Raw genomic sequence first — 27,456 nt, 5'->3', positions numbered from 1 at the left:
TCTTCTCCATCTTTGATTAAATCGACGGTTATTCCAGCTTCTCCTGCCGCTTTTCCCCAGTTCATGTCTTGCAAGGCCCTTCTAACTTCATCGTTAGTTACATAAGGAGCTTTGTCTCGCGTTCATTACTACTTTGAATAAAGGTAGCGTGGCTGCTCTGGGTACTGTATAGGTCAGTATAGAACTCTTCCGCTGCTTTTACTATATTTTCTAAATTACTTATGATTTTAAACTGCTTATCTTTCATCGCATACATCTTGGTTTCTCCTATGCAGTTTTCTTCTCACTTATTTCATGCTGCTTTCATTTTTTTACTGCTTCCTCAGTCTTTCCCATGTTATAATTTCGAATATCCCTTACATTCTCCCTGTTGATCAGTTTTGGCAGTTCTGCGAATTCTATTTCTTGAGTTGCACACTTTCATTGTTTGTCGTTTCTTCATTAGGTCCTTTGTTACTTGGTAGAGCTTACCTACTGGTCGCCTTGGTGCCTTACCTCCCACTTCAATTACTGCTTCTGAAGCCAGCCTAGTTAGGGTTTCATTCATTACCTCTATGTCATCTTCATCTCTCTGTTCTAAATCTGCACATTTTTTTGCAAGCACCAGCGTGAATCGTCGGCTTTTACCCTTACTGCGTCTAGGTTGGCCTATTTCCTGACTAATTTTAATCTTTCTCTCTTCATTTTGAGGGAAATCCTAAACCTCACTAACCTATGATCACTGCACCCTAACACTTCTACATCCTGCACTATGCTAGGATCGGCACAAAGCATGAAATCTGTTTCATTTCTTCTTTCTCCATTAGGGCTTTTTCAGGTCCACTTCCTGTTGCTACTCTTCCTGAAGAAGGTATTCATTATTCGGAGCTTACTACATTGCGCTAATTCTACCAATATCACTCCTCTAGTGTTCCTAGAATCGATGCTGTAGTTTCCAATTGCTTGTTCACCAACCTGCTTTTCCCCCACTTTTGCACTGAAGTCGCCTATGACTACAGTATACTGACTTCGCACTTTTCTCATCGCTAATTCAACATCTACGTAAAACTGTTCTATTTCTTCATCATCTCGACTGGAGGTTGGAGAGTAGGCTTCTACTCCCTTTATTCTATACCTCCTATTCAGCTTAATTTTGACTACTGCTACCCTCTCATTAATGCTGTAGAATTCGTCAATGCTGCTTGCTAGGTCCTTTTGGATTACAAGTTGTCGCTTTGTCTGGGAGTCCTCTGTAGCAGAGGACATGGCCGTTAGTCAGCACTGTATAAGCCGCCCTAGTTCTTCTAACCTCGCTAAGGTCAATAATATCATATGCAATGCCTGATAATTCCTCAAAGATTCCTGCTAAGCTAGCTTCACTCGAGAGGGTTCGTGTGTTGAACGTTGCCAGGTTCAGTTTCCAGTGGCGGCCTGTGCGGTTCCAGAGATTCCTAGCCCCCACTGCCGTGTTGCTGGCCTGACCTGCGACACGGCAGATGCTCAGCAGCCACTGCGGACTGAGAATCATGGGTTGATTGTAGGAGTCATGAGGGAGGTATTGGCCGAATACTGCACCAAGGAGGCTAATTCTTGTTCTGGTGAGGAAGTGTCTTTGTTGAAGCTTAGTGGTCCTTCCTAATTTGGTTGCACATGGACTAGTATAGCCCTGCTGGCTCTCGGCATTTTTGCCGGTGTCAGGCCTCACTCCAAGCCTGGAGATGTAGTGAACTGGAGGAGGGTTCGAACTTACAATCTTTAAATTAGAAGCACGATATTCTAATTCTGCACATGAGATAATAAATATTCCCATGTTCTTGCTTATCTTGCCGGACGGCTTGATCGTTCTATATTCGAATGAAAGTAAATTTGTGTTTATCGCCGTGTGGCGGTGACTTTTACTCCCACAATATTATACGACACTGCCTCGCGCATTGCGAGCAGTTCAAGGATTTCTTCATTTTGTTGTTATCGCCTACATCAAGGGACTAGTCCCTTTCTTTATGTCAGTGATGTCACCTCTTCGTGTATATTGATTGCGACGTGCAATTAGCGAATTAAGGCCCGCAGCGATGATATTTTCTTTTCTTGAATCGCGGTGTTAGGGTGGCCCTAATTGATTTTATCGCTACGGCTGTTCATTAGGCACCGCTGAAATCACTTTTCGTAACCTCAAATCTTGATCAGAATGCTAGTCCTAAGTTGGAGTCGCGCTCCTGTCGGAACTTTCTAAGCACGGGAGACATGGACGTGGCTGAAGCGAACTTAGATGTAGTGCGTGTGTGTGTGTGCGGAGCGGGGGAGGTGGGGGGGGCTTACTTAGCAAAGTGGTTTGAAGTTTTTGTTGCTTGTTTCGTGTCTATTCTTAAAGTTTAGGCTTCCGGTTCCAACTTTGGCAAAGTGCATCGACATTCGCCTCTTCCTTTCTTCCGCCTCTCCCACCATACCCTGTTGTTATCTGCATTATTCATACGTTAACATCAATATTCATCGTTACCATCATACATTACCATCAATACCATCAATTACCATCAATAACCAACCCTTATATATAGCTTTCATTGATTACGAGAAAGCGTTTGATTCTGTCGAAACCTCAGCAGTCATCGAGGCATTACGGAATCAGGGTGTAGACGAGCCGTATGTAAAAATACTGAAAGATATCTATAGCGGCTCCACAGCCACCGTAGTCCTCCAGAAAGAAAGCAACAAAATCCCAATAAAGAAAGGCGTCAGGCAGGGAGATACGATCTCTCCAATGCTATTCACAGCGTGTTTGCAGGAGGTATTCAGAGACCTGGATTGGGAAGAATTGGGGATAAAAATTAATGGAGAATACCTTAGTAACTTGCGATTCGCTGATGATATTGCCTTGCTTAGTAACTAAGGGGACCAATTGCAATGCATGCTCACTGACCTGGAGAGACAAAGCAGAAGAGTGGGTCTAAAAATTAATCTGCAGGAAACTAAAGTAATGTTTAACAGTCTCGGAAGAGAACAGCAATTTACAATAGGCAGCGAGGCACTGGAAGTCGTAAGGGAATACATCTACTTAGGGCAGGTAGTGACGGCGGATCCGGATCATGAGACGGAAATAATCAGAAGAATAAGAATGGGCTGGGGTGCGTTTGGCAGGCATTCTCAGATCATGAACAGCAGGTTGCCATTATCCCTCAAGAGAAAAGTGTACAATAGCTGTGTCTTACCAGCACTCACCTACGGGGCAGAAACCTGGAGGCTTACGAAAAGGGTTCTACTCAAATTGAGGACGACGCAACGAGCTATGGAAAGAAGAATGATAGGTGTAACGTTAAGGGATAAGAAAAGAGCAGATTGGGTGAGGGAACAAACGCGAGTTAATGACATCTTAGTTGAAATCAAGAAAAAGAAATGGGCATGGGCAGGACATGTAATGAGGAGGGAAGATAACCGATGGTCATTAAGGGTTACGGACTGGATCCCAAGGGAAGGGAAGCGTAGCAGGGGGCGGCAGAAAGTTAGGTGGGCGGATGAGATTAAGAAGTTTGCAGGGACGGCATGGCCGCAATTAGTACATGACCGGGGTTGTTGGAGAAGTATGGGAGAGGCCTTTGCCCTGCAGTGGGCGTAACCAGGCTGATGATGATGATGATGACCATCAATATTATTCAGTGTTGTAGGCACATTCTTGTCATACAGTCACTCTTAGGACCTGCTTCTGCTGTCTTCACAATGCAGGCAACCCTATTCCTCTTTCAGCGACGGCTATTGCCTGTCGATCAACAGTGACCGGAAATGATGCCACGATGCTGGTAGAAACAACGACGCAACGGCTACTCACCAATACACAGTCTTTGCACCCATACCCCTCACAACGTGTAGTACAGCAAGCTAAACAAAGTCTAGCTAACCTTCCTTGTTTCGTGCTCCCTCTCTCTCACATATACACACAGTCTGTGAAGCGCCTGGACTATGAGCGAATGCCGGTAAATCTCAGTGGATGTGAGTGTTAATGTTAGCCATTGAGTGTATGTTATTAAACGCGTTAGTGAGTGAGTGAGTGAGTGAGTGAGTGAGTGAGTGAGTGAGTGAGTGAGTGAGTGAGTGAGTGAGTGAGTGAGTGAGTGAGTGAGTGAGTGAGTGAGTGAGTGAGTGAGTGAGTGAGTGAGTGAGTGAGTGAGTGAGTGAGTGAGTGAGTGAGTGAGTGAGTGAGTGAGTTTGAGCGTGTGTAGCCTAAGACCACCGAGTATACGGATAGGAGTGAAGCGATCATTCTTATGCCAGATTTGCATCGGTAGATATAAAACGAAAAATGTGGCTCTTTACAGAGTTTCGCAGAAGCATACTGGCAGTATAAACTCCTGGTCGCTGGTAATAAATCTTTGTTGGTTGTTAGCGCTCGTCTGTGGTCTTGCTTCTTCTGTCCGTCTATGTTGTTCTGCGCTACAATTAGTTAATATGCTAAACCAAGAAGCCGCAAGCAGCCACATTTCTGAGGAATACAATTTTGTAGACGTTTTCCTTCCTAGTCATGCACCGATCGAGTACAGCTGCCCATAAACACAAATACTAGCAGACAATTCTATTATAATTCACGTTCGCCAGTTTCTCAGCTCACATCTTGGAGTGGTTTGCCACATTTTTAGTGATATTATGTTCACACGTAGCTGAGGTCTTACAACACGTCATCGCAGTTTCGTTGCAGGATGAGAATTTGCGCTGCAGCAGTTGCGGCATGCATTATGTCGCAAGTCGAGACAATATATATATATATATATATATATATATATATATGTATATATATATATATATATATATATAGATATATTTATGTAGAGAGAGAGAGAGAGAGCGCCACACTTATTTTCGTGTAGTCCCTCCCCTCCCTCTCTCTATCTCATCTTTCTATTCCCTCTTTACTTCCTCCTCTTCCTCTATCTCAGGAACAAAACAACGTCGGTTCTCTCACTACAGTTTGGTTTGAGCATGTCGAAAGATCAATGCTTTGAGAATCGCTATGCTTATGAAGTATGAGAAACTACGTCATTTAAATGATATAATTATACCACGCATCACTTCATTCGCTGCCTTAAGAAAAGTCATTTCTACACAAATGCACATATTTCAAGTCAATTGCAACGGCTTAGGGTGGCAACCATAAGCAGCTGTATTGAAAAAATATCTTGTAAACCAAGAGAGGAACATCTCAGTTTCTTTTCTTTTCCTTTTGCAATATTTCTTGCAGCAGCCCTCTTTTCCACTAGTGCATCAAGCGCCCCAGTAGTCGAGTTGTGCACGTCTCTTCTGTCGCTGAAGCATGTAGAAGACCGTCATTGCACGTCTCACCTTGAACGATCAATTCTCGTTAGATGGCCCAATGAGGCCCCCTCCACTCGTGACCTTCACACATATAGGTTAAGCGCGGCAGTAAAAATAAATGAGTGAGAATAAATGGCCTAACCGGTACAAACGCCAATACTCAACGGATTGTCCTCACTTTCCATTCCCGACTGTGGTGCTCTTTTCGTTTTATTTTCGCACAAGAAAATCGCGATTCATTACGCAGAAAGCGCGATGACTTCCGCGTATGCCACCCTAAACGACGTCTGTCGTGCATTTCATTTATTGAGCCTCCTTAAAGTCTTTTTTTGTGCTTCTGCTTCTTCTTATCATTATTTGTTTTGAAGGTTCATCGCGCAGGAGGGAGCGTTTTTCTCATTACGTACGTCTATCGGAACATAGGCGAAAAGCGACGACGCAGGGACTCGCCCGAGAGCACTCGGCTCGTTAATACAAATACGATAAGAAAGCGAGGCCGACGAAATAAAAGCACACGTACACGCACGCGGAAATGAAATCACCACAGTCGTCGAACGCGCTGCGTTATAAGCCGCGGGGGTCTGCATTTTTCGATCGGCACATGTGCAACGGTGTTCTTTGCATTTCTGTCGCCACTCTCTGCCTATACCGCTTTGTACGTGCCCTCCTCCCTGACCTACACACTCGGTTTTGCTTCGGCAAAGCCGTACAGCAGCGTGGAAGTTATAAGCGGGCCCAGCCAATCAGCGGTCGAACTCGCGAACTTGGTCTCACGCATTAACGGCTTTGGCTTTGGCCTGGTCCCGTGCGCTGGCCATTCGCGCAAGTCATTGGTGCGAACATTACATAAACATAGATTTCCGCAGCCTACGGACACGTAATTTATGCTGATGTACATTTTTAGCTTCGTTTACGAACATGAACTATGAGCGAATTGCAAACTGTGGCAAGCAAACTATAGACTGCCTGTATAAAAAGTCCATCAACTTTTCACCATGATGTATGTATTTCACAAATTCATCCCACTGAAAGCGCGCCATCGGAGAAATTGTAACACAGAAACACCCCTCTGCTAATACTCCCAAAATGGCGCATTTTAGGAATAAATAAATAAACACTTATGCTCCCACATGTTTTCCTTTCCTTTAATTCGAAAGTCTACCCTGCGCCATAAAACGGGTTCATGCACATGTACTTCTTGTCGACAGACTGTTCGCAAAAAGCCTTAAGTACAGTGCGTGGTAACAGCCTTTACAGGAATTAGAAGGAAGTCACTATATTTGCACAGACTACACATCGACCGCAGACTTTCACTAAACCGGCAAAAGCACACAGTATAACTAAAAGGCCTTATCACGTCGCGAGCAAGCAGCCCTTACGTGTCGACGACATCGTCAATTCGGCGTGGCGACTGGAAGACGGAAGCACCTGCGCAGGGCTGTCCGGTATTATAGTGAGGCACGGGAACGCACCGCTTCCCTTTTCTCGTTCCGTGCTCGCCAAATGCCACCCCTCCAAGGTTCGGCCCTCGCGTATACGTATACGCACGTCGTCGAGCGAATCAATCGCCGAGAGGAGTTTTAATGGCGTCCCATTCCCGGACGACCGCGCCTCTCTCCGTACGGGAGTACGACCGGCAGTCGGCACGAACACGTACTCGTACTACGAGGGCCGCTCCTCGCGTTCCGCCTATACCGCAGCGGTCGGTGTGCAACGGCCCGGTTTGTTTGTTTCCTTATCTGTCCCCGCGCGCAGAGTGCGCTGCCGCACGTGACCCGCCAGGCGCACAACCCGTCACTGAGCAGCGACAATCAATGCGCGATAAATCAATGGCGCGCCAGTGAACTGCGTGGCCGCCCCCCCGCAAACTCGATGCGTTCTGGCGTTGTGTGCAGCTATAATGCCGCGCGGGGGCCGTTCGGCGAAAACAAGCGCACTGTTCATAGCTTTGTTTGGATGGCCGATGTGACCGCCTCGGGCTGTTACTGGGAAATCCCGAAAATCATAACTAGGTGTGCGTCTTGCATGCCTGCTCGTACGCAGGTCGCTGCGAAGTTGGCAGTCGATTTGGAGAGAGCGTTATTAGGGGCGAAATATATAAGCACAGAGGCTCAGCAAGGTTTCCACTCGCCAAAAAGAAAAAGAAAAAACACCTAAAAATATGCATCGCCAAAGCGATGCAACAGCTTCTTTGATACAACACTGCAATGGGCGAAAATTCACACTTATTCTTATGATGACGTTAAGTTAAACCGGTTGGTAAAGCCAGCTAGGCATCGACATTGACACTCGTGATAACATTCAAGGACACCTATACATGGCACTATATGTGTAGTGACGATGGCGTGTGGCGCAGTCAAGACAATCTATCATGGTACAAGCACGCTGGGAATTGTCTTTGAACGCCAGAGGGCAAAATTTACGCTAGACTGATGAAACAGGAGAAATCATGTGAAAGTTCGTGATCCACATTATACGTGAAGGTTGTTCACATTAGCGTAAGACACAAAGCCTTTCCTGATCGTATACGTGTCGCGTTACGCCTACATTGTTTCGCGTGTCTCATGTGCGAATCATTTACTAGTGGAAGTTTCGTTATCTTGTAGAAAACAATTTTTGTCAAAAGAGAGAGAAAGGGGGGGAAGGCAGGGAGATTAACCAGATGGGTAGATCCGGTTTGCTACCCTACGCTGGATAGAGATGGGAGTGAAAGGTAAAGTGATAGCAAAGTAGATATAAAGAAAGAAAGGAGCATAGACAAACAATCACAGTCAAATACTGTCACCGCATACCGTCACCCCACAGCACAGTAGCACTTGCAGCATTATAAACATCTGTTCGGGCTACAGCCGCTTGTCCAATTCCGTTGCCCTTAAAAAGTGCAACAGTGCCCTCGTCGCTATCTGCTGCGTTAGCTTGTGATGTTGGCATTCTAAAATAAGTTAATTTTTTAAAAGTGTTTCATAAAAACAAGTGGCAGTCGATAACCTTGAGATGCAGCTTCCACAGTTGCTCATAGTGCCCATGTCACACGGTCACTTTCAATCACAATCGATCCCGATGGGTATATAAAGTGTGCCGTGTGGCCGGAGTAGAAAAGGCACGGAGCGCTTGCACATTCCTGCGTTTTTCGCATAGCCTACCCTAGTCAAGCCGTAAAGTAAAACTTCACTAACCAACAACCACTCTATCGTTGCTGTACGTATCTGACCGCCATTCGAAGCTCTATAATATTTTTATCTCGCATAATATGATCTCACTTAAGAAAATGGCACAACCACAGACGAGGTATCAAAACAAATAAACGAAAGCGCCTGCTTTTCGCAAATTGCAGTCGACAATTCTCGAGCAATGTATCCTTAGTATACAACGAAATGCGAAGGGACGCGGACAAGTGACCACACATGCGAAAATCGGGAAACAAAATCTGCGGAGCCAGTGAGCACTTTTGGTCGCGGCTGATGCGCATCACGCCAGCACGGGGCTCGCGTCCCGGTTGAACCACAAATCACGTGCGAGCGAAGCCATGGAAGTATAGCTGCCGCCTTTTCCCTCTCTCATCCACAGGCCGGGCACATAGCGTCTTTGCGCTCCTATTACCCGCATCAAGAATTCAAGACGCTCGGGAGCCTCTCAAAAAGAAAAAGAAAAGAGAAAGACGCAGAAACAGCAAAACCGCTGCTTCGTACGAGTTGTGAAATGTGGACGGCACGGGCCAGTAGCCTCTTATGGAAAGTTTCTTCACCCACTTCGGTTGCGAAGAGCGTCGCGTCGTGTGTACACATTGTGCAAAACAGCCTAAACTAACATCTCATACATTGCGCTCGTCTCAGATTCTCGTTCTTTTGAGGTCGTACCGCTCGTGCCTTAAGTTAAATAAATAAATAAATAAATTAATTAATTAAACGTATCAGTTGTTATAACGTCCCGTAGCGACACGATGCGCTATGAGGCACGCCATTGTAGGTGACTCTTTTGACCACCCGGGATTCTTTAAAGTGCATCCAATGCACGACACACGAGTGTATTGTTGGCATTCCACCTTCATTGGAATGCGGCCGGCGCGGACGGGACCCGCGATCTCACCCTGCAAACACCGCACCCGCATAGCCACCGACTCACCGCGGTGTGTACGTGCACCTTTCGTCTTCGTTTCTTTTCGGTCAGTCTGCTATTACCGCTTACGTCTCGTGGTTCGTTGTGCTGGTTGAGATGCAGCCATTCTGTTCCGAGGCCGACAATTCCCTGTTGCACGACGCGCTCACGCCACAGCATTTTGCTGCTTTGCTTTTGCTCAATCGACAACGACAGCGAGCCGCTGTGCGCCCGCCTTTTCCGATCTTCTAAGCGCGGACTGCGAAACGTGAGTGGGCCGCTCACGGAGGTATCCATTAGGAGAAATGAGTAGATCGATTCTGAAGCCTGCATGTGTCATGTATGTCCATGCACGCGTTGCGAGGGTCGGTGCTGAACTGAAAGTGCCTCCGGCTGGATATCGCCACTAAACCAGGTGTGCAGGGGTGACTACATTTGTACACTATATACGATTGCACTTGTCTGCAGAGGAACTGTGGTCGCGGTGTGTGTGTGTGTGTGTGTGTGTGTGTGTGTGTGTGTGTGTGTGTGTGTGTGTGTGTGTGTGTGTGTAAGCTAGCAAATAGCTCAGACACATGTTCCCCATTTCAAAACGATCGCTATTAGTACAATGGCTTCCAGAAATTTCGAAATTAATCTTTTCAGAGAGTTATAGGGCAGTGCTTGAATTGGTTGCTGTTTTCCAATACTGCTAGCGGCGAGCCACGCGCATGTCTCGTGGGTTCGGGCACGGTGAGAATGTGTCCGCATGCCTGTGCACGCAAAGGCATTCTGTCCTTAGACAAGCCGGCGCAGGAGAGCAGGCTGCCGACGCCCTTCACAAAGCCGGACACAGAACGAAAGCGGGCGGAAGGAAGTTCAAGGGGGTGAAGCGTACAAGGTGAATACGTACTTCAAACTAACGATTAACTTGGTGTTAGCCTTAGAAAGAGAGAGGGAGAGAGAGAAATTGAAGAGAGGAAGGGCAGGGAGGTTAACTAGACGTGCGTCCGGTTTGCTGCCCTGCGCTGGGGGTAGGGTTGTAGGGATGAATAGAGAGAGAGGAAAAGAGAGGAGATAAGAGCAAGCGCAGTTTCGCGCACATTTGAAGGTTCGCGCCGAGTCTACACACGGTCGCCAAGACCTGTCGGCTTGAGATAGTGCAACAACGCTTTCGTGGCTTTCCGTGCCATCGACGCGCGCAGCCATGGTCCAAGGATCTTCATTTCCGATAATAATTTTGAGTCCAGGCGGGTTCGACGCTTTCCGAAGAGCATCATGCTCGACGTCGTACTGGGGACAGAGACATGTGTTCAATTGCTTCTATAGTTCCACAAGAGTCGCACATGGGCGTAACCCGCATTCCCACGCGGAACAAGTAGGCCTTTGTAAATGGAACTCAGAGGCAGAGTCGGCACAATACTGTCGCCTCAGAGCGGGGAACTTTTGATGGCCTTAGTAAGAGTTGCACAAATGTGCGCAGGTTCCCGGGGAACTCTTAGCCGGCGCGCGAGCACGGAGGAGCGAGCACGATACGCGCGCAAATGCGGTACATGCCGCCGCCGTTCCTGCGGCGGGGCCACTTTGTCGTCCGCGTCGCCGGCACGAATTTCAAGCGTCGCCGCCGCTCTTTCCCGGTGCGCTTTAGCGGCGGCGATGCACTCAGGTCACGTATCATCGCATGGCTCTCGGTGTCACCGGCTACGCTGAGCGTTGGCAGTCTCCTACATACGGTGCCTCCATAGCTGCGCGCTTCTGTAGTAATCGCTCAGTGCAGTCTCGTGGGAGAACCGCAGACAGAGAATTCGCGCGCATGTCACCGAAGTACAAGCAAGAAAAGAAATTTAAAAAGGAAATCGTAGGAAGACTGTTCACATTGCTACGGCGAGAAAAGCGCGACAGCGTTGGTAAAAAAAATGTATTTATGGTATACATTTGAGAGTGTCATCGTTCACTTTCGTTGCTGCTGCGTCGCAACAAATCTCGCACTGTCGCCTTTCCTTGAACGAAACAGGGTTATGAACGGTAACGGGGTGCCGAGTTTGAAACATTATATGAGGGAGACAACAAGAAATAATAAAAAGTAGTGTTTCGTGGGGCGAAAAAGTCTCGCAATACACTTTAATGGTTACTCTGATATAGGCAACGCACGTAGCTCACAAGCACTCGCGAAGAAGGCCTATGCTTGCAGTTTTCAGTTTGCAAGCAGCGTTCATTCACTAGCGCCTTCTATTGTATTTGGCATGTTCACGGAAGAATACCACGGACACGCATGAAGACTTAACATCGCCGTCTTTGTTGTCCAGCTTATGCACCCGCTTACTCGCCTCCCGCGTTGGAGTGCCAGATGACGCCTTCCTTATCATTTGACATGCTATGACGAGTGGCCAGCACCCGTTCTTACAAAACGTAAGGTCGAGTACGAGCGCTGTGTTCTTGCCGCCCTGAGTTAACTCGTTCAATAGCGGCACATTGCAATGTGCGTGAATGTCGCGCTTAAGTTCTGGCTTGCATTGTCTTCGTCATAATGCGCTCGCTTTCCCCCTGTGACTCCATACCATGCAATGCTCTCCGCACCAGTAACAATGACGGAGCAGAGTTTCACGGGCATGTGGTGACGCGCGCCGACAAAGGAGCAACGACAACAACAACAAAAGAAAGAAAGAAAGAAAGAAAGAAAGAAAGAAAGAAAGAAAGAAAGAAAGAAAGAAAGAAAGAACTATGTGAAAAGGGGCCTAAGAGTCAAAGAAAAGGAAGTGAGAGTTGCCCGAGCTCTGGAAACGGGACACCGTGCCGTCCAGTCGACTGGCATCTCCCGGTCCGTTGCGTGGCCAAGAATTAAACATGTACGACGCGACACTGCACACACTGCGCGATTCGAGCGGCAAGGTCACCAGGGCGCCGCCGCCGCCGCCACTACTGCACCGTCCCTTTCCCGCCGACAAGCCCTCCCCTTTCGGTATGCCCCCTCCGCTGCCGAGTCCGTGTACTGTGCCACCGGTCGCATGGTCGATAGCAGTGCCCGTGGCCATTTCGGCCGGTCCGCTCGGACGACGACGTGCACTACAGCGGCATCGGCAGCCTGCTTGTGCCACTGCTCGTCGCTTAATAACGACAAGAGAGATTCGCTTGTGGGTTTCATTCGTCTCTCTCTCTCTCTCTCTCTCTCTCTCTCTTATATTCGGGGCTGCTTTCCGCAGGTAACTAGGTGGGGTAAGGGGACGTGGTCAAGAGCAGATTGGCAGCGCCCTGTTTTCAGCCTAGTTACGGGAAAACTTCATGTAGGCGGCCAGTTCCAAAGGTAAAAAAAAAGTGTATTGCTGCCACTACGGCTTCGCTTTCCTTCACATTTCCCGTAGGCTTAGTTCCAGCAGGGGGAGGTTAAAAATCAGAAATATCTTCTGTTTCAGTTATCATAGTAAAGTGTTCATTTCGTGAACTGTGTTTAGGGCGTGGCAGTAGGGAGGAACTCTATGAGTGGCAGGAAATCTGCAACGCAAAGACGCATCGTAATGAGGACCACTGTCTAGTCATGTCCCTTTTTTTTATCTCGACGTACGTGCGCTTCTTGTTCATCCTTACGTGGCCAAGGCGTGACCACTGCCGACGAATACCAAACCATGGATTTCTGAACTTGAATAATGATGGACGCCGCGACGACTACTCCTTAGTTCTGTATTTGCTCGTGTAATTTCATAAGTTCCAATTTCCGCTTTGTGTTTCGACTCTTGTGCTGTACCAAAGCGTGGACGCAGATACGCTGGCTGCATGCGCGTCTAATGCATGGCTGTAGGCGTCTAAGCCTTGTCGGGCACTTCAAGGGAGTGTCACTGGCGGGGGTGAGATGTGAAGAGCGGAACGGTAGGGCCCCGTTTCCAGCTTAGTTATTGGAAAACTTAATGTAGACGGCCAATTCCAAAGTTAAAAGAAAAAAAATGTTCACGGACGTTTACGGTACTCCCTAATGCGAACTTTGAGCGCAGCGCTATGCGTGTCTTCATTTCGCGATATATTGGCTGGCGCGGACAATCTGGCTCGGGCGGCACGTTGCAAACGGAGGGAAGTATGGCGCGACTGCCTCGCTAACCTGGAGATATCAAGTGGCAGCGCGTGGGTGACGCGTGGGCGCGATTCACGGCAGCCGCCGCAGACGGACCTCTCAGACGAACTATGCGCCGGCGCGCAACTCTGGCGCCATCTCCGTAGCCGTCGTGGCCGCACTACGCTTCTCACGCTTTCGTCTAACCCTTCTCCTCCACTTTCCTTCTCGTGTATTTAATTCCCCACTGCGCTCCGCGTTCGCTCTTTCATCCTCCGCTGCGCTCTTTCGCTCGGTTACACCGACGCTCACCACAGGAACGGGCGCGAACAGGCGCCTGAAAGCTGCGCTACCAAAAAAAAAAAAAATGGGGGGGGGGGGGGGGGGGGCGAAGAATCTCTCCTACACTTTCTGCTTTCCCGTGGCACCACGGCCTCCGCGGCGAAGATGTGCTGCAGGAGGCAAGGCGGCATCAATTCCGCGAAACCACATGCGTATCTTAACTCGACGCCGTACATTGCACTGGGAGCACCGAGGTATCATATGACAGTGGGAGAGGAACACCTCCAGAAATCTCGTATAGAGACACGTGGTGCACTGACAACTGCACCGAGAGCGGAGCCCGCCGCTGCGAGGCTTTGCTGCTGCGTGCGTTTAGGGCTCAGTGAAACGAGCGACGGGCACATTCGACGCAGAGTCCAGGGTGAAGCCGTTTTACTTGCTCAGTGGAAAAGCGAATCTTCTCGACTGCACGAGATAAAACGCAATAAACGGGTTATACGCGCTCGCTGCCACCCACCCTTCTTTGCATAACTTAGCCTCACCACTCCGATACAATGCGGAAAAAGCTTCGTGTTGCGTCTTGCAATTGATTGCGAGAACAGCTGCGCGCCTTCAGACAGGGGACAAATGCTCGCCAATTGTTCGCCTCTGATCCTCCCCTGGTTGCTTCATACAGCTGCCGTCGCGTTCGACAGGATTATTGGTGGCCACTGGGTGATCACCTGTCCTCTGCATCTCATTCCTGGCTGGCACGGCCTGTGACTTTCATTTCACTGCACCGAGTATACTATATGGGCGAAAAATGTGGCGCCCGAGACGAAGGTGTCGAATACAAGAAGTCGCTTTCTTTCTTTCTTTCTTTCTTTCTATCTTCCTTTCTTTCTTTCTTTCTTTCTTTCTTTCTTTCTTTCTTTCTTTCTTTCTTTCTTTCTTTCTTTGGCAGAAGGAAGAAGTGGGTACGGAGGCAGGAATACGGAATAAATAGTGGACATAATGTGTGCAGGACCTTTGCTGCCTCAGCCTTGAACCTGACGCGAGAGGCATCTAATCACGGTAACGCTTTGGTATAAAACGAAAAAAAAAAGAAGTGCGCGGCAAGTGGGGGAAGGGGGCGCTCAAAAATTTGTCATACACGTAGTGAAAGCCGATTTTTTTTTCTCCTTTTGAGGCAATTCTTATATAAATTTGCGCCTTTTGCGTTGAACTAAACGGTAGTAAACCGAGAAAGAATGAAAGATAAAAAAAAACTTTATAAACGCTCTTTTTTACTTTTTTTCCTACTGAACAAGTAGCATTCACTTTCGCGTTCGTCATTTAGTAAGGGAAGCGGACGTTGTTCGAGGTGATATTTCGTCAACACTACATTGCGTATTTCGCTGGTGCAACTCACGTCGTTTCCCATCTGATCTAGGCGCTGAACTTGCTATTGTCGGGCTGTCCGAAGAAACGTGTGCCACTTGCAACTTCACTGCGCGCTCGCGGCTTGCCTCCAGATTACTTCTGATCGGTATATGTGCGCAATGTTATCTTACACTGCAATAATTATGTGAGCAAACAGAACTGGCCCAGCGCGAGATGGTGCATAACAGCGTAATTCTCGTCAGAACGACGTGGGCGTCGAACGTGCGTAGATTATTAGACGACGTGGCTTACAGACAGCTAGCAAAACAACACGGCGCGTTTAGTAAACAGAGGTTAACGATTGTCATTCGTCGTTTACTGATATGCATTGTTTCTCCACACGCCAGTACATCGAAGAAATAGTTTACCCGCAAGCCGATTGGTCCTTCAGGTTGTAGGTGGCCGGGCTCCCTTTGCTAGAATGTTTTGGGTGATGCTCCATGGACTCGTATGACTGCATACTGACGCTTACCAACAACGACAGATAACAAGTGCATGCCGCGACAGATGTCATGATGCACGCGCTTTCACCTTGCTCTGCCTCTAGCCTGCTCTTTTTTTTCCCCTGCTTTTGTTTTCCCCAGCGTTCTGGGGCGTAACCATATCCTGACATGCCCCTTTCGCATATTTGCCGGTGCCCGAGCTATGGAGTTGTTTACTGTGTAAGCATATTGTTGCGCGAAATTAACAGCGCGGTGCTTACACTGCGTTTTTGTTTGCTGACATATGTCTTCCTCGGCCCGAGGTGACATAAACAAGAGGGGCAAGATATATATATATATGTTGAGAGAGAGAGAGAGAGAGAATGGAATGCGAAAAGCACGAAAGGTTCTCTGAAGACAAACAGTTAGTTTGTTACATTTCACTGGGGTAAGGCAAGAAAAAACTGATGAAACACACACACACACACAAACGCATACGCACACAGAGAAAAAATAAGGCCCATACACCTGCACACTCATAAAAAAGAACGTGGGATTATTAGAGCCGCTCAATTCCACTGATAATGTAGACGGCACACTAATGTGCAGCCTATTTAACTTAGATGGAGCACTACACAGGTGGCGCTGAAATTTAACACTCTGGTTTAATAGCAGCGACGTAGTGCGCGGCGACTGTGTCATCTTGAAACGCCGCGAATATGGCGAACTCTGAGCGCAGCTATGAACTATGGCGCCTTTCTCCAGCTTCGGGTAATATTCAAGTGGACTTCGATGACATGCTTTTCGCGCTATCGCCGCCATGATTCCCGATGCATCCAGATCACGATTAAATAACAGGTATCCGTTTTCTCATCGTTTTTACTTGCTTCCTTGTGCTTACGCCAACGCAAGCATTTAACGCAGGAGGTGGCGAAGAATGGAAGAGTAATAGGGCGCGTTACAGAGCCTTGAAGATTACAATTAAGAGGAGATCCACGGAAGAGAGCAGAAAAGAGCTAGACGTGGCGCATCCCCTGGACATTAGTTGCACACACCAAACGCATTGCAAGATGGACAAATTGCATCTCCAAGCCATCTTCGTCAACTGCTTACGTGATTTTTTTTCCTTCTTTTTTTTCTTGCACGCCTGCTCCAGTCAATCTCGTACAAACTTTGGCACATAAGGCTGCCACGAGCGACTATTTTGTCTAACTCATGCTTGTGCAAACCGTAAGAAGAAACAATTCATAAAAAAAGCTTGATGATTGCTCTGTGATGGTAACCGAGCGAGAAGCCTGGCCCAGCGGAACAACGAGCGGAGTTGACGTATAGGAATCGATGCTGGTAGCCGCAGCGGCGTACCCATGGCGGGTGCGGGCAATGAACCATCCCACCGGCTTTAAAACGGAGCGGCTGGATTGTTTCCCCAGTTGCCGCCTGGTGAAATTGCACGACGAAAATGCGATGGCGTAAATTATCGCCGCGCGCCGCGCTAATTAAACACGTCCGCAAGCCGAGGAAACCGCACGCTGCTGTACACCGCGCACACGTGTGACGTCACTTGCTGGGGTGGGCACCGCAGGAGTCCGCGATCGATGCTGTGTATAAAGAAGGAGGAGGGCAGGGGGAATGGGGGGCGAGAGCGGGCAGTCTAGGGAGTGTAAAAGCGGTGGGGAAAACGGTCATCGGGTTCACACCATGGCGTTCTGTGGCTTCCTGTCCGGCTAAAAGCTATAGCACAGCCCTCCGCGTTTCCTGTCAAAGTTGTCCCGTCTTCCCGTGTGAACGCCAATTGTCGTGAGGCTGCGGGCTTATTTAGTGTGACTTTAACCTTATTTAGTGAGGCAGAGAATGAGAGAAGGCCATGTTTTCAATGTAAGCTGGCGGTATCAGAGGCACGAGCCTGCAGAAAAAGAAAAGAAAAAAGAATAATGTTTAGTTAAAGAAAGAGCTCAGAGTTTCGCCAGAAGAGTGTTCATCGCACATGCTACTCAAGAGCATGCAGAGTTACTTCACTGAACCAGAGGGACACATTCCTGAGAGTCGCAGATAAAATTGCCTCAGTTTAGCTGGTGGGAACGAGCAAGCTTATAGGGCAGCTAGCGTATTTCTACACTTGCTAACCGCCTAACCATTTCCCTCTTTCCCTTTGAATGGCGACATGGTGAGGACAGCCTGGAGTTGTCATGAAATGTCAATAAAAGCAAGAATTAGAATTTTAAATTCCGGGATTTTACGTGGCAAGGCCACGTAAGTAAGTATGAGGCACGATGTAAGTATGAGGCACGTAGTAGTGGCGAACTCACGAATAATTTCGACCACCAGGCTTTTTTACCGTACGCATAAATCAAAGTACGCTAGCTTGTTGCATTATGCTCAGGCCGAAATGCAGCGGCTGGGATCGAACCCGCGGCCTTGAGCTCGGCAGCGCAACGCCATAGCCACTGAGCTACCATGGCTGGCAGTAATCGCAAGAATCGGTGTTTATATACAAGTTACGCGTAGGTTTTGTATATTTTCTTCGAGCTACTTTCTGTGAGGATGACGCTTGAGTCCAGAGTCGCGATATATATATATATATATATATATATATATATATATATATATATATATATATATATATATATATATATATATATATATATATATATATATATATATATTTACATATATTCTTTTTTCCTGTGGGTGGTCTCTCGTCCAACTGGTTTATAAGGTAGCACGTTGCGAATATGTTCTGGCCATCAAAAGAAGGACGATGGCAGGTGGCATGCTCGACGGCCTCGTCACAACCACAAAAGGTGCACGAAACATTAACTGTCATGAGGACAGGAAACCGGCAGGCGTTTGCAAATGCGAGCATAGTATAGTTTCTTTGCAACTATAGCGGCAATCTAATGGTAAAATGCGCGACAAAGAATAGCGGCAGCGCAGATGGGAGTCGGCTAATTCAGTCGAATTCCTCTGTTTTAACATAACGCGATGCGCGTCGAGAACTTTAGATTGCCCTAAATTTTGCTCTGTCTTATTTTTTAACTTTTGCTCCTCAGTCCGGTTTATATTCATTCCCACGCCTGAACTGTTCGTAATAGGAAACGCTAGGCAGTCTAGGCAGCGAATAAAGTAATGTATCGAACACTGTAGCAAATGGGAAATAGAGGTCGAACTCACAAGTGCTTGCTTTTGTGAGAACATTTTGTCATTGGCAGTCCGCCTTCGCTGATAGTTTGCACTCCCAATTGGCTGGCGCCTGTTATTACGACTCAATCCATGCTTAGGACGGTCTCTGTCAAAATATACGGGCCCGAATTTGCGAAGCTTTTCTTTGTTAGTGTCGCTTGCTGTCGGCTGGCTGCCTTTGGTAATATGATGCCCTACATCACAATTGGCTGGAATGCTCACGAACAGCTCCAGCGCAAGAGTAAGTGACAGCCACTTTTGATGTTTGGAATATTGTCAATGATGGCGGCCGGGCCACTGGGAGACAGTACACATGTACGATCAATTTTGTCGATTTGGCACCTGGTCTGTGTGAACTAAAAGCATAGTAGGTACACCCGCCCACAATAGTTTACGGACCGCAGTAGCCAGTAAAACTGTATACGACAATGTTGTTAGCATATTCTAGTCGAGGCCCGAAATGCAAATACCAGGCTGCGTTGTGAGGTTGCGGAGATATTCGGCCTTTTCTCAGATTTCATGGTCCGCAATATTTTGTGGCAGGGTGTACGTGTCCCGGTACTAATCTGAGTTCGCTGCTTCATATCAGCGAACTAGCCGCGGCACACCATCAGTGAGATAGGCGAGTGTAAAGATATACAACTATAAAGGTACGTGCACGTAACTTGGCGCTTTCCTGAAGGGCAAGGGTGTGTGGAGGTGCAGTTAACCTTCAGTGAAAAAAAGGAGTAAGCAGGAAACGAAAGAAGAGCAGCCGGAGAACAAGAACAACGATGCAGAGAAAGATGCAGATACAAGAACTGTGGTAAAACGCGGAGAAGCCAGAAGAAAAATTGCAGGCGCTCGTTTTAAATCAGGTTGGTGATTTAGTTTCGGAAGTGCGGTTAACGGGAAAAATGATGAGCTCGGAAGCGAGGAAGGGTGGCGGGAAAAGAAAGAAAGGGATGCACGCGGAAGGACGCTTCCCGTATTATTACAGACAAAGAAAGAAAAAGAAGGAAGAACAGACGCACTCGGGGTGCATCTCTGGTTCTGGATGGTTCTGGAACACGCCACGAGTTTTGCAACTGAGGAGAATGGACTGTGCGCAACGGCGGAAACGGACACGAAAGCGATGCCGCAGGGTGTATCACCGCTTTAGCGATCTCCTCGTTTTTTTTTTGTTTTTTTTTTCTTTGTTATTTTTTCTTTAATTTCATTCTGAGCTACGTTATTCTTTCTTTCTCTTTCTTCGGACTTTCTTTTTTTCCTGAAAATCCTGACGGAACACTTTTACTGACCGGCTCCTCGAGCTTCATGATTGCAAAGTGGGACTCGCGAGCATGTACCTCCCGGCGACTTAGTTCTGCGGGTGCGATGATGCGAACGCCAGCCAGCAGCGCATATAACACTCGACCTCCACTCTAGCTGTCTTGCTTTCGGTGTAAGTACTTCAGTCTTTAGTTCAACCCCCACGCTTTTATATTTCCCCGCAGTCTTCCCTTTTAATCTTCGCTCCTCCCATTCCGCAAGGAAGTTTCCTTGCGGCAATATTGCCCAGTAATCTCCGGGAGGCTCTTCTGTTTCCTGAAATTTGTAATCTCAATTTTGTGGAATCGGCCGCAGTCTCTCTCTCTCTCTCTGTAGGAAGGCGTTCTGAATTATAAACCCATGCTCTAGGCGATTTTATCATTTCTGAGGACGCTCTTGCATATACAAGTGCGCGGGCTTGCAAAATTTGCAGCATTAAGAACTGTTTTTGCAGGCAAAGATGTTAGCGCCTTGGGAAATACTTACAAAGCGGGTACGGTGTACTGCGTTAGGAGTATGTGAGCCTCGACGTATGGAATTTGTTTAGACATAGATGTGAAATCGATTGTGTTTGTCTGACCCTGCACGCTGTCCTTTATTAAGAGAAACGCGGAAGAATTGGAAATACAGCCGTTCCTAACCATGTCCCAGTTCGACACTCTCCCGTCTACCATATCCTATCCCACTTTCCATAGTCCCTTCAATGTCTATAAACACGGTAGCGCTGGCAGCTTGAGCGTTTCTGTTCGGCATCTTTTACAAATTGCAAACAAAATCATAAATGAAAAGGTTGGTGAGAAATGTAAACCATCAGATAGATTTAAAACGGGTGATACGCGAAGCCGGCAAAGGGTCATAAGGCCGTTCGGGGAGCTGTTACCAGATCAATACTATCAACTTCAAGTTGTCATGCGCGAAGGTATCGTGTAATAAAAATGGTGATTCGAATCGAACAACTACTATAATAGCCGTTCAAAGAGGAGCGCTCACACACGTGCTCCATTTCGCGCCGACGGGCAACCTTGGAACGTTAACGACCGGCCGTTTGATGCGCGCCTATTTCGTAGCATTTATTTCCACCCACCTCTCGCCCTCCGCCCCGGTGTTGCCCAATAGAAAGAAGGCTGCCCGAGCGACGGAACCAACGCGTATACCCACCCACGAGTGTACGCAATAGCACCGAGTTATACAACGGCGCACGCAAGTGGGTTCCCGTGTGGTGGTACGTGATATCGGCGGAGCGCTGGCTCGGCGTGTTCTTAGCACTTTCATTGTCGGCCGGCCGGTCGGGGGGCTTGCCTGGCCATAAAGTTTGTGCTGCACCTACGCCAGGTGCAGGGCCGCAATGAGCGCCGCAGGCACGTCGACCGCCTGCGCACGAGAACGTCAGGGCGAGCCGGAATGTAGCGCGCGTGTGTATGCGCGCGTGGGAGGGAAGCTCGAGGCGCGGTACGAGCCCGAGCTCGAACGAGAACCTGGATGTTCAAGATGAAAGCGACGAAGGAGAAGAGCGTATGTGGTAGGAGACAGCGAGGAGGGAGAACAGAGCGATGGAACCCGAACATGAGAACAGACAGAAAGAAAGAAAGAAAGAGCCCTTTCGCTCTGATTTCTTCAGGTTCCACTCGCTTTTCTAGTACTTCCCTAATAGCACGGGCTTTCCTTAAATTGAATGCAAACAGTGTTGTGTCTCGGCATGCGTTTCCTACCTTTTCTTTCCTCCTTCTCCTCTTGCCTCTTTCCTTCCCCTTGCCGAGCTTGAGACACGACTGCGGCGTCGGCGGCCCTCATTGCGTCGCCACGACTCTCTTGCCATGCACGCGGTGGTGGGACGAGGGTGCGTACTTAGCAGTGCCTTCGGTCCCGTCTCAACGTGATTTTACTCTTGAGCCGAAACTTCACGAGCGCGCCGCCCTCTGGCAAATAAGTCTGGCTGCTAGCTCTCGGCAAGCCCGGTGTTTTGCAGTGTAGAGGTCCGGGATTAAACCAGAAGTGCACCTCTGCGACGCGTGCACGTGCAGAGCGCGTGCACGGCGGACCGACGTTAAGCTTCGTGATACCGGGAAGGGCTTAGCGCGGCTTGTACGTCAAGCGAAGGGAGGAGATCGCCGGCACACGTACAGAATCAGTGTCCGCTCTCATAAAATCCGTGCAGCAGGCTACATATATAGTTTGCGCCCGTTAATATCGGTTGAATGATTCCAAACAACCAAGCTTCTCCTTTATAATACGGATCTGGCCAGCCTACGCGCTCGCTATACTCATGGTACAAACTACTTTTGCTTCCTATAAGCATTAACCTTTGCTTTATAATACATAACCTTTAGTTGGTACGCGTAGACGTCAATGAGGCCACCGTGACGTTGTACAGCTAAAACATAGTGCTGCGCATAATCGCTTAACACTAAGAGCTTCTCCTTAGAGTTATTAATGTGTCCGTGTAGATGGCTAGACGAGTCCTCAGAATTTTTTGTGTAAAGCCTGTAGATATTTTACGTAAGCGCCCATGAATTCTTTGTCGTTAGGTGAGATAAATTTTGGTCATGATGTGTACTTGTAGTGCATTACTATCAAGCACGATTGGCCAGAATACGTGAGCCGGTCGAGCACAAGCTTTCTGTACTTAGGACATTCTTCGCGAATCCGGCTGATTTGCTGGCGTCGCAACTACAGCATTCGCCACGCTGCGCGCTTTTAGCATGGCGATGCGCAGCCCAAATAGTGCAGCTCCACGTTTACCCACGCGACGGGAGCTTCGTGCGAGCTCGCCAGCCCGTGCTTGATCATGCATATGCATAATTCGTATTTGGAGAGGCCACGGCATAAACTCGCTCGCCTAAACGGCCGGGTCCTTCGACCTCGAATTTAATGCGGGTACTCGTTCCGAGCTATTTATATTTCTCTCCAATAATGATCACCTGTCTTACAACACCGCTTACCTGTTTCGCTCGTGTAAACATGATAAATGCGTTTTCTTCCCCGCCGAGAACCACCACAATACGAGTATTTCTGCTGCTGAAGTCGAGGTCGTCCTTCGACGCTGAAAAACACGGCTGCGTTCAAACTAACGCGAAGCGTGAGGATGAACTTGTGCCGAGATCCTAGTCAGCATTTGATGTTCAACATTCCTTAAAAAAAGAAATACGGTTGAGTTGCAGTGAGCAGTTTTACATGTTGGACTTCCGGGAAACTATATAGGCTTATTCTATTGCACGTTCTCCACGTACTCTGACGATCCGCCTCCCAAAGGGGAAAGTACAGAAATATTACCAACTTAAAGGTAAGGCTATTGGCTGTCATTGTTAAACGCTTTGGATGCTACATGCGCGAGCACTGCGCGACCGAGAGTCTAGCCCGCTCGGATGCCACATTATACATGATGCATCACCCTGCGTGGCGTATGACGCGATACCGTGAGCACTTGCAGAAGCTTTCGTAACAAGCTGTTCTATAGGTTCCATTGATTATGCGAAAGGACTTCGATGTGGTACAAAGGTTCTTTCAGACGCTTAGTAATTACCCTACTACAGTAAGCTATTGGGTACACATCCCCTGATGCATTTATCTTTAAATGCTACGGATACTTTGCGTACAGGGCAGAGTTGCGTCCACTATGTACGGTGCAGTAAGAATCAATATAGGTGCAGAGCCAAGCGGCGTTCGGTAAGGCACGTCGTCACTTGTTCTACAGTGTGGTGTTTTGCCCGCACGCGTTGACAGAACTTTAGTCGGCGTTGGTTGGGGAAACGAATTATAAGAGGATGTCTATGCGTGTCACATATGTTCGACGGGCGACTGCAGGCCAGGGCAGGAGAACAGTTTCGTATATCGTGAGCGACGAAGACCGATACAAATTCCAACAAGAAATCGCTCGGGCATATATTCGAAGAGAAAAAGAATTAAAAGAAAAATACATTGGTCTCTCGCGGGACGAACGTGGAGCCGCACAGTAGACAGAAGGGAAAGGGAAGATGCGGGCGGGAAGGAAAGGGGGCACGCGTCGAAATGGACGAAGCGTGTTGCAGTACCCGTAAAACGTGTAACATGCGAAGCAAACACAACAAGCGTCAGTGGAGAACGACACTGCAAGGCTGAGCAAGCCTCTGAGCAGGACTTGCGGAAGGGTTGCGCCTTGATGAAGCACTGCTTGAGGAGAGGGTGGGCGGACACATCCTATTGGTTTTGGTTCTTTCGCATTTCTCTCGGTGTTTTCCTTTTCCTTTATTAAATAGAACCACTCTCACTGCCTATAGCGCGATGAGCAGGAAAGATAGTGAAGGAATGAAAAGCGCTGTACCACCATGTGACTGGCAGAAGGTAGCTAACGGCTAAATAAAAAAAGAGGAGGTCAAGCAGAGAAGGGAAGAAAGAGGAGCATGGGAGGCAACTATAACTTCAGTAGACGAAACAAGAATCGATGGTCCTGAGCCCGGGGCCCTACCTCCGCTACCGGTCTAAATGTACCGGGCCACAGCAGCACGCGGGTGGCGGCGCACACGCGCCAGTAAGAGAGAGAGAGAGAGAGAGAGAAAAAGAAAGAGAGAGACAGATATATAGAAAACGCTATGAGGCGGTTCGTTTTGAAGACCATTAGGGAACGGAGGCCGGAAGAGTTGTCCCGCGTCCGCTCGAAGTACTTTCCCGTCTTTTTTCCTTTTTCTGCTATATTTATTTTGCGTCGTTTGCCCCCAGTTCCTGTGGTCGCTGCCCTCTTCTTTCCCTAACCTCACTCCCCTGCATGCGCTATCGTACTCTTTCCTAGACCTTTCCTGATCTAAAAAAAAGAAACACAGAGAGTTTGAGAGAGAGGATATTCGTAATGGCGAACCTTCCGACTAGAAGGGGAGCTCATTTGCATGGATGCCCCGGCAGAGGAACTCCAGAGTGTTCCACTCACGTTCTTTCTTACTTTCCCTCTTTTTTCTTTTTTCTTTTGCGAACAGCATCGTATGCTAAAGTTAGCGTTTACAAACGACTGCGCTAATAAGCGTTTTTCGGCGAGCGATGCTATTTGTGTCCTAGGGACGACGCGCTGCTGTGGCGGCAAATACAAGGTAGCATCGTAGCTCGCGACATGAGTTGAAAGACACTACTGACACAGTATCGAAGCGGTAATATACTTTGGGGAACGTGCTGAGAAGGTGCTTTTGACTTCACTGTGAGGTGGTCTATAACATAATGAAGTTTTCGGAGAAGGAATGAGTAAAGTTGTTGTTTTTTTCATGAACTCATTAACTACAGCGAATTGTAATTTCGTGACTTATATGAAGTAGTAACCAGGAGCCGAATCCCCAAAGGTGTTTCTTCGTAAGTGCCATTGGCTAGCCGCCTTCGCTGATATGTCCAGCATCAGGATCGGCTGGAATTCCCTCTTACGAAAAAATTCTAACGTAAGAGCTCTTTTGTGAAAACGAGCCCAAAAGAAGGAACTGGCAAGTCGCTCGTCGAAACATCGTTTAAGAGGATAGCAAAGAATTCAGTATTCAGGCCCTTCATTTAGTGCGACCAAAATTTCAGTCCCACAGACGGTGATATCCGATTATATCTTGCACATTTCATGAACTATATTTCTTTTTCTTTTACCCGAATCTTATCTTTCCGAATTATGCATATCACAGTATATTCGCCACCGCAGTACCGACATTCCGATGGAGTGAAGATCCAAGAACGCTCGTATGCCGTGTTGTGCATGCACGTTAAGAAAAATCCGAGGTGGTGAAAATCAGTCCGAAGCAACCCTACTGCTGCGTCCCTCATAGTCCACGAGTTGAGTTGGAACCTGCAATCCTGTTATGTATTATTACTGCGATAGCAACTACGTGGACACTCCAGGTGAATATTTCGCCGTCGCCGTGATGTTCCGCATCAGGTCCAAGCGCGATAACATCGCGCCCCACGCCTCGTATGCTGCGTGTGCGAGGGAAAGCGAGCGATGGTAAACCAGGAAGGAAAGTGGCTTTATTGGCTTGATACGTGCCGTCTTCTTGCGCGCCTAATATTGGGCGTAAGGGATCAGGAGCGTGCTAGAGGAAGGGAACGCGTCTCTTCTCATCTAGCCCGGCCGGTGGCTGCGAATGGCTGTCCGCTGTAGGAGTTGAGGAGGACTTCGGGATGAAACACTTGGGAGGTTTATTTACATTATTTACAGTGAGCGTCAATTAACAGTAGTAAAGTCATTACGGGCCGGCAGCAACTCGGACGCTGCGGCCCGTCGCAAGAAGTTCGAAAGAGATGAATCAAGGAATGCTCTAGGAATGCTCTACTGCTGCTCCCGGTCTGCGTCTTTTAAGCCCTTCGGTGTCGCGAAGACACGTCACGTTCGGCCGATGGGAGAGCCCACTCAGGTGACGCCATTTTCGGCCAATCGGCGAGCCCGGTCGGGTGTCGTCATTTTCGGCCAATGGTAGGCGCCCGTGCGATGGAATCGCTCCTTGGTCCCCCTGCGGTCTTGCCTTGCTGACTTGCAATGCACCGTCCCCATAGAGGGCAGGGGGCGACGCCGCCAGGTTGTCACGGCCCATTACAGCCGTCTTGCTTCGGGACCCACTTTACCCGGAACAGTGCCAGGCTCTCTCTTCGCTTTCGGGAAGAGTCAAGCAGTGAATAGCTCCACCGGCTGCACACGAAGTGGGGTCCGCCAACTTGTTTGCTCGTGCCGCGCCTAGGGAATGTGGCATCCGTGCTTTTTCACTCCTCAATTAGCTGTGGTGCGATTCAATGTGGTCTGGTGAATTCGAAGTAGGCTCAGGAAACGGCCCCGTATCTAACACCGCACGGCTGAGCGCGTGCGCGGCCGGCACGCCTTATCTTGGACTGAGTGAGCGAGCGATTTATTAAGACGACATTGGAAATGTTGGCAACTGTTGTATCGCCAGCTTCTCCATAAACAATAGATTGTCCAGTGAACAAACGATGATAATGTGAGGCGACATGAAAAACAAACGAAGAAACGGTCTGGCAATAAGGCATATATCGGGACCATGCTTAACAATCGCAGTCAATATAGAAAAAAAAAACAAATTAATCTATAACCCACGCAGAATGCTGCGAAGTTACAATATCACACAAGTACATACAAGTGTTAACATACAGATACAAGGTCACTTGTACAGACATACATGTATGTATGTATGTATGTATGTATGTATGTATGTATGTATGTATGTATGTATGTATGTATGTATGTATGTATGTATGTATGTATGTATGTATGTATGTATGTATGTATGTATGTATGTATGTATGTATGTATGTATTACGTATCCACCCTGTACCGGTGTGTGTGCTTGCGTATGTCTTCGTTATTGGTATTGTAGCCGCACATTCTCTCAGGGGCACATTTTTTTTGTTATAGTGCTTAATATTTCCGTTTCGTAATTTGTAACAGTCTTCACTGCTCACACGCAAAATTATTACTTTGTAATTGTGTGTAACACCCGCAGAAGACACTGTGAAGAATATTTTTTTTTTTTTTTCACGTTACGGGGTCGACAG

At 48.0% G+C, this 27,456-nt stretch overlaps 1 protein-coding gene across 1 annotated transcript in view; it reads left to right on the top strand.

Moving 5' to 3' along the window:
- LOC126541799 (uncharacterized) overlaps positions 1 to 27,456 on the top strand; it is a 484,065-nt gene that overhangs the window by 284,365 nt on the left and 172,244 nt on the right. The window lies entirely within an intron of this gene.

The sequence above is a fragment of the Dermacentor andersoni genome, chromosome 2, assembly GCF_023375885.2.
Source record: "Dermacentor andersoni chromosome 2, qqDerAnde1_hic_scaffold, whole genome shotgun sequence".
Lineage (NCBI taxonomy): Eukaryota > Metazoa > Arthropoda > Arachnida > Ixodida > Ixodidae > Dermacentor > Dermacentor andersoni.
Note: the sequence above shows the minus strand (reverse complement) of the source record. Positions and strands in the feature narration are given on the sequence as shown.